The 8,198-nt window shown below is 36.2% G+C and overlaps 1 pseudogene; it reads right to left on the reverse strand.

Annotated features, from left to right (window-relative positions):
- The window catches only part of LOC107706798 (N-acetylglucosamine-6-sulfatase-like), a 14,032-nt pseudogene that overhangs the window by 1,415 nt on the left and 4,419 nt on the right, over positions 1-8,198 (reverse strand).

The raw sequence follows: 8,198 nt of genomic DNA on the forward strand, positions 1-8,198 counted from the left end.
TATTGTTACAAATATACCCAAGCAACTTAAGACTGGTTTTGTGCTCCAGGGTCACATATTTAGACATGTTGTTCACTAAATCAGTCTTCTAACCTGAAGTGTTTGTTTAGGTTTGATTCCTGGACCCCGAACCAAGAGAGGGATGCGAATATCAAACTCATAAAGCTGTCTCTTGTCAATGGGCAATGAGAACTGGCCTGAAATCAATTGAAAAATAAGGTGTCATAAAGTCAGGCACAATTACAGGTCAATAAAACTGTGGAGACTGAGGACACACCGGTGTGATAGCCGTGATCAGACGTGTAGAAGATGTATGTGTTGTTCAACTCCTTTATTGAATCCAGTTTCTTAATCAGCTGCTCCACCATGTCGTCCACTGACAGAAGCGTCTGCCACCTATCACAGATAATAAACACACATCTCAATAGAAAGATTTATTTGATAGAACGTTGTATGAAATCTATATTTGCGTACCTCCTGCGGTAAGCGTTATCAAGGTACTCAATGGAGCTGTTTGGCATTGGATTTGCAGGTTGCCGTAGTAACCAATGTTTATCCTAAAATCAGAGAAACAGCATCTTAGGTCAAGAAATGCTTGCATGAAATTGCACCAAAATATAATTTAGCAATATGAAAATACAGAAAAAAATTAAACAGGCAACATAAAATACAAACAAATAATAAAATATATATTAAATATATATTCTGATGAATTTCATAATATTATGCATTAAATTATATTTAATGCATAATATAATGTAATTTTTAGAAAATATAATTAATGCATAATATTATGAAATTACATTTTTTTAACAAAATAATATAAATTATTAATATAATATTCTAGGTGTTGCCATATTAGTTCACAAACATTTCCCCTTTAAGTTAGAAAGAATGATTAAAGATAAAGGAGGCAGATATGTGATTATTTTGGGCCACCTCTATGGAGAAATGGTCATATTAGGCTCGGTCTATACCCCTAATTCTTTTCAAAGTATATTTTTTGCTTCCTTAATGGTTAGTTCACCCAAAAATGAAAATTATCCCACAAATTACTCACCCTCAAGTCATCCTAGGTGTTTATGACTTTCTTCTTTCAGACGAATCCAGTCGGAGTTATATTAAAAATTGTCTTTGATCTTTCAAGCTGTTTAATGCCACTCAGCGGGTGTTGCATGCATCAGTCCAAAAGAAGTTAAATAAAAAGCGCCCATCCATAATAAAAAAAAGTGTCTCACACGGCTCCGGAGGGTGAACAAAGGCCTCCTGTAGCGAATCGATGCTTTTTTGTAAGAAAAATATCCATATTCAAAACTTAATAATCACTTTAATGTAGCTTGCGCCAACAGTTGTACACGGAAGCAGCTCCGGGGGAATGACGTATGAGGTCAGCTTTGCGCATGCGCCGCGCAGAAGTGACGCACGCGGAAGCGCAGGGGAGAGATCAAAACCAAACAACGGTCACTTTATTAGAAGTACAAAATGAGGATTTGTAAAGAAGAATGTCGGAGGATTTCGATATCATCCAAGAGGAGACTGGTTTTCCTTTGCTAAAGTAAGGAAACTTTGCTTCCTTTGCTCCTGTAAACAAACGTTGGTTTTCACGAGACTCACTCAAAGACAATTTTTAATATAACTCCGACTGGATTCGTCTGAAAGAAGAAAGTCATATACACCTAGGATGACTTGAGGGTGAGTGATTTGTGGGCTAATTTTCATTTTTGGGTGAACTAACCCTTTAAGGGATTTGGCATCCTGTTCCAGCCCATCTTGGAGGCCATCGGTTTGCTGAAAAACGGCAAAGCCCCAGGGCCGGATGGTTTTGGTTCAGACTTCTACAAAAAATATGTGGACACTTAATTAGTGATCAATTGTTTAAAGTCTACTCCACTTCATTTGAAAAGGGAACGCTACCTCAAACATTTTACCAGGCAAATATACATCTTATTCTCAAAAAAAATAAATAAAAATAAACTTCCAGATGAGTGTTCAGCATACGTCCAATTTCTTTAATTAACACTGTTAGCAAAATGATTTCTAAGGTCTTAGCTATACGCTTACGAGACATCCTTGCCTTCTTTAATCAATGAAGACCAGACTGATTTCGTTCGCGATCGTCAATCGTTCACTAACATGAGACGCCTTCTCGGCATTATCCAATATTGCAATCAGACTAAGCAAAGGGCTCTGGTAGTTTCGCTCGCGTAGAGTGTTTTACAGCGATTTGGTCTGGGAGACGAGTTTGTGAAATGGATTCAAATACTTTATAGGTCGCCCCAAGCTTCTATTTTGACAAATGGCATGCGTTCTCTTCCCTTTAATCTGAACAGTGGAACTACACAGGGTTGTCCCCTGTCACCACTTCTTTTTGCTTTGGTTCTCGAACCATTGGCAGAGACCATTGGCAACCATGCAGATGTGGTGGGTATTGACATTGACATTGTTTTATACGCAGATGATATCTTATTGTTCTTCACAGAACCTGAGAAGTCGGTGCCAGCTCTTATTAAATTAATAGACATCTTCAGTTCTTTCTCAGGCTATAAAAATAATTTCAACAAGTCTGAAGCATTGCCCCTTGGTGCATTTGGCAATATTAATGACCTACCTAATTTCCCATTTAGGTGGTCAGTTGAAGGGTTCTGTTATTTGGGAATTCATGTCCCTGCAAACTTAAACAAGCTATTACATCTCAATGTCACCTCCGTGGTAAAAAAGATCAAAGAAGATCTGGATAGGTGGATGGACCTAACTATATCATGGCTGGGTCGGATAGCGTTAATTAAAATGAACATCCTCCCCAGACTACTGTACCCGTTACAAATGACTCCACTTTACATTGGCAGGAATATGATTAGGGATCTGGAAAAACATTTTTCAAGGTATATTTGGCATAAAAAGAAACCAAGAAGGAAAATCTCAATTACCAATTGAGGCTTGTGGTCTTGCCCTCCCTAATATTCATTTCTGTGACTGGTCTTGTCATGCTAGAATCCTTCTAAATTGGTGTCAAGATATGCACTCAACTATGAATATTGATTCATTTTTTACCTTGCCGTATTCTCCATTCAGCCTGCTTTCTGGGACACTAAGTAAAATTATCCTGAATATGAAAAGCAATCCCTTTGTTCAGGGTACATTAAAGGTGTGGTGAGATTTTTGGTAACAACAGCTCCCCAGTTTTACTGACGCCTCTCAATAGGAATCAGGAGTTTCCTCCTGGGGTTAAGGACAGTATATTCCAGCAATGGTTGTGTTTGATGTATAAATCTCAATTTCAAAAAATTGATCCTTATGACTGGTTTTGTGGTCCAGGGTCACAAATGTGTGGGAGAAAGATTTTGGCAGCATCCCTGAGAACAAAGAGTGGGAGAAAGCCTTAAAACATATGGGCAGTATATTTATCTGCAACAAAGCAAAAGAAACCCAGTATAAAATTGTCCATCGCTTGCATTGCACCCCATACATTCTTAACAAAATTAATCCGCAAAGGTCGCCAATTTGTTTAAAGTGTAAGATTAGTGTTGGTACGCACAGCCATATGTTTTGGTTTTGTCCGCTAATCTCATGATTCTGGAGCAAGATCCAAAGGAGATTAGAGAACATATTTGGTTATACTATATGTAAAGACCCAATAACTCAAAACCTGCACCGGGGGACTTAATAACTTTTGCTCAGAAGTTGCTTTTTATTACCCGGGGATGTATCTTACTTAATTGGATTAAGGACAAACCACCATCAATTCACCAGTGGTTTCAAGAGATTTACAGTATACTTCCATTTGAAAGAATTAGTGCATCACTTAAGGGAAATGTGGATGCTTTTAGATGTACCTGGTCTTCTTTTTTTGCCATCTTACCAGACTCAACTAAAGAAAGTTTAGAGCTTGGCCAGGTAGGCATAACTTGGAAAATGTAGTAATTTATTTTCAAATGTAATGCTGTTGTTATGTATGCACACTATCCTGGGGGTGGGGACGCTTCTTGTTGTTGTGTTTTTGTTTTGTTTTTTGGATTTATATAATTTTGATATGTGTTAATTTGTATGTTAATCTTGTTAAAAGCCAATAAACATTCAGTAAAAAAAAAAAAGTATATATATATAGATATATATAGTATTCTTGTTTTCATTTAATAACACTCAATTGCTGGTATTTTGGCAAAATGTAAGAACATATATAATAACATGTAAAATTATATATATATATATATAAAGGAAAAATTGAAATCGCATCATATGACCCCTTTAAATCCAACCAAACTCATCGTTCACACCTGCAGTACTTCCTCATAATCTGTCAGATGTCATTAAGGATGAAACTGAAAGCTGAACCTTTCCAGGCATGTTGAAGCTGCCGTTGCGTGGCGCTTTGACGTCGCTGAAGGACTGCTGATACTGAGGGGCGGCCGTCCACGGTGAGTGAGGAGACGGCGGACACAACATCATGAAAAACGGGTGATTGGGGCTCCGCTCCTCCAGGAAATGCAGCGACCGGTTCAACTAGAATCAACATACATGTAAGATATATTTTTAAAAACTTCAGGGAAACAAACAGGATTCACACAGCCCCAGACTGAAAGGGCTTATCTATGGAAAAACAACAATTGTGAGTGGAGTTTAGGACTAGTGTTAATCTGTTTCTGGGACACCTGCCCTAACTTAAATAATAACAGAGCAGCAGTTGGTGATGCAAGATTGCAGCCCAGGTTTCAGATATCAAGCAGTCCAGTCATGCGTCCCACAGAAATCGCATGACACACTGCAGAGTGGACAGGCTGACGTGTGGAGGCACATTCTAACGTTCAGAGTTACACAGAATTAAACTACGTGGCTTCTCAGTCAGTCATGAGGTGAACAGATTGGATCTTGTTCTAAAACAGATATTATTTGGTAACCACATTGTGTTAACGGATGCATTTCCAACGTAAAACAAGTTTAGCAGGTGATGAAGCAAATTCATTGGCTGTCACATTTAGCAGGAAGTAAATGCTTGCAAGAATTGAGTGACTGTTGACGCCTCTAAAAATTAATGATTGATTTAATGTGACATGACATGCTCCAACTTCAAAGTCACATTTCTCTATTTACTTTCCTAATACACATTCCTAGGCTTATTGTGAACTATTTATCAGGGCTACTTATTCAAAATAAAAAGATTGTCTTTGAAATTTTTTAGTGCTGTCAAACGATTAATCACATCCAAAATAAAAGTTTTTTTTTAAATGATATATATGTGTGTACTGTGTATATTTATTATGTATATATTTTGAAAATATTTACATGTATACAGTGGGTACGGAAAGTATTCAGACCCCCTTAAATTTTTCACTCTTTGTTATATTGCAGCCATTTGCTAAAATCATTTAGGTTAATTTTTTTTCCTCATTAATGTACACACAGCACCCCATATTGACAGAAAAACACAGAATTGTTGACATTTTTGCAGATTTATTAAAAAAAAAAAACTGAAATATCACATGGTCCTAACTATTCAGACCCTTTGCTCAGTATTTAGTAGAAGCACCCTTTTGATCTAATACAGCCATGAGTCTTTTTATTTTGGATGCGATTAATCGCGATTAATCGTTTGATAGCACTAAACATTTTTAATGAACATTTAATAACTTGCCTATTTCAGATTTTTAAAAAGCCCCTCCACAAAATAGATTTATAATGTATTTATATATATATATAAAGACGAAAAAGGGTTTAAGCATAAAAACAATACTGCTTTAAATTGTTGTTTTTCCAAAAAAAGACAAATTAAAACGTTTTCTGTTTAATGTAATTGTCTTTTTGTTTTTCTGAGCAAAAAATAAATATCATAAATTTTTCCCTGATTTACAGAAGACACCCACTAAAATGTCATTCAGTATAACAATCTTGCATATTTACAACAAAAATCTATTTATGACATATTAAAAAACGAATTACTTTCACCCCAAATACTAATTATTTGATATTTTACATTTTTTAAATTTGCCACTATCCTAGGTTTTGCCCATTTGTCAGTAAGATTTTTTTACTAATTTAAAACCCAATTAAATTTAATATGCTCCCTTATTCTTTTATATATTTTAATATGTACACGTCAGAATAAGCATGTTTGAATTTTTACATAACTATAAGTGTTACACTGAATGACAATGGAACATTATTTCAACCAAATTTTGACATTTCTTCTTCAAAAACTTATTTGAAACCTTAAAAGTAGACACTTTACTTGCATTTAATGTGCTTTCTATGGACATAAAATCTATTTCTTTTGATGTGGACATCTTAATGTCTTTGACCCAAACATATATTTATCATTTATTTATATATAAATAAAATAAGTCCATTTTATTCCTCACTGAATATCCTGTTTAACCCAGAAGTGGGTTCCACATTATGGAAGAAAAGCTGGTTACAAATTTTGTTTTAATGTTGACTCTACACTTAAAAGCATTAAAAACTTACAACCAGGTCTGTGAGATAGTCCTTCTCATAGTTGTTTCCATGTTTTTCCTCTTTTCCATTCACAGACAGTGTGTAATTGTAATATTTAGAGTTTCCCACCTGCGGATACACAAATAAAACCAAAACACTGTTAGATCATACTACAAAATTAAATATTTGCCCTGAAATCATCAGTAAAAGAGAAATTAAATGGTTCAAAACCAGATCTGCTTTTGCAGTGCAAGTTGTAATGAGACCACCGCATCACATGACCATACTAAACCATGCATTCTGCACGAATGCTTGTCTATAGGTGACAGACATCATCAGATAAGAGAAGATAAGAGGTGGCTCTTACCCACCTAGAAAATAAAGACTCCTATGTTAGAATGCTGTTCATCGACTTCAGCTCACGAGTAAGACAAAGGAGGTTGTGATGGACTTCAGGAGTAACTCTGTTGACCACCCCCCACTGACCATCGACAGCTCGACTGTGGAGAGAGTCAGCAGCACTAAATTCCTTGGGGTGCACATCACAGAGGATCTCACCTGGACCACCAACACCATGTCACTCTCCAAGAAGGCACAACAGCGCCTACACTTTCTCTCTCGGCTGAAAAGAGCAAGTCTCCCACAGTGTTGGAGGAGAGAGGACCAGGCCTGGAGTTTATTTTGTGTGCGGCAGTCGTCCGCGAGGGGCTGCCGCTTTACTTTCGTTTTGTGTTTGTTTTATTATTAAATGGTTTGAATGTTCGCCGGTTCCCGCCTCCTTCTTCCTGATCTACGAACAATGTATAGGTAAACATTTATATATAGTATATTCATAGTCAAAATCTGTCAGTAGGTTAGTTGTGTATAGGTACAGTGTTTATGTGAAGCATTCGTATAGTTTGTATTTTTTTTAGTTTATGTATAGGTAAACATTTATATATATATAGTATATTTATAGTCAAAATCAGTCAGTAGGCTAGTTGTGTATAGGTTTTACTGTTTTACTTCATTGTTGTATGCCTGTATTTATGTAGCACCGTGGTCCTGTGAGGCACGACATTTCGTTCCACTGTATGTCCCCACATGTAGCAGAATGACAATAAAGCTCAACTTGAACTTGAACTTGAAGTATAGAACATATTGCAGCACATACAGCTTTTCCCTGCTGATCTGAATGTAAAAGGGAAGTAGTGTTGGAATGCTGTGTCAGTTCATGACTTACCAGTGCGTGCCATTGGTCCCAGCCAGGAGGCACATGATCCACACCGCCTGCGTCTTTACTTCCATACTGAGGACACAGAGAGGGATTTATGTGAGCTGTAAGAGGGAAAACAGTGACTGGGAGAATCTCATGAAACCAGTCAAGAACATGCTATACATGCTACACTATATTTTGTTGATGAAACGAATGCTATTTAAAGAATTTTTTGCACTGACATTTTTTCACAAAAATTAAGTACCTTTCATCTCCCAATTCTCATTAAAATAATGCAAAGATTTAGACGCACCCATTTATGTTAAATATATATTATTTAGATTGCAAAGTATTTATACATGGTAGCATTTGTTGTACTGCTGCTGCTGACTGAAATAAAAAAGGATTGTATTATAGTACATTTCTGATAATAATCAGAATTTGGGGGATAAATGTGCTTAATCATCATAAAAATGAAGTCACATGACAAAAATCTTAACGGTGCTAAAAGGGGACATATATATATATATATATATATATATTTTGTAGAGTATTTGGTATAATGTGAGACGGG

The sequence above is a fragment of the Sinocyclocheilus rhinocerous genome, unplaced genomic scaffold, assembly GCF_001515625.1.
Source record: "Sinocyclocheilus rhinocerous isolate Xijiao unplaced genomic scaffold, SAMN03320098_v1.1 scaffold864, whole genome shotgun sequence".
Lineage (NCBI taxonomy): Eukaryota > Metazoa > Chordata > Actinopteri > Cypriniformes > Cyprinidae > Sinocyclocheilus > Sinocyclocheilus rhinocerous.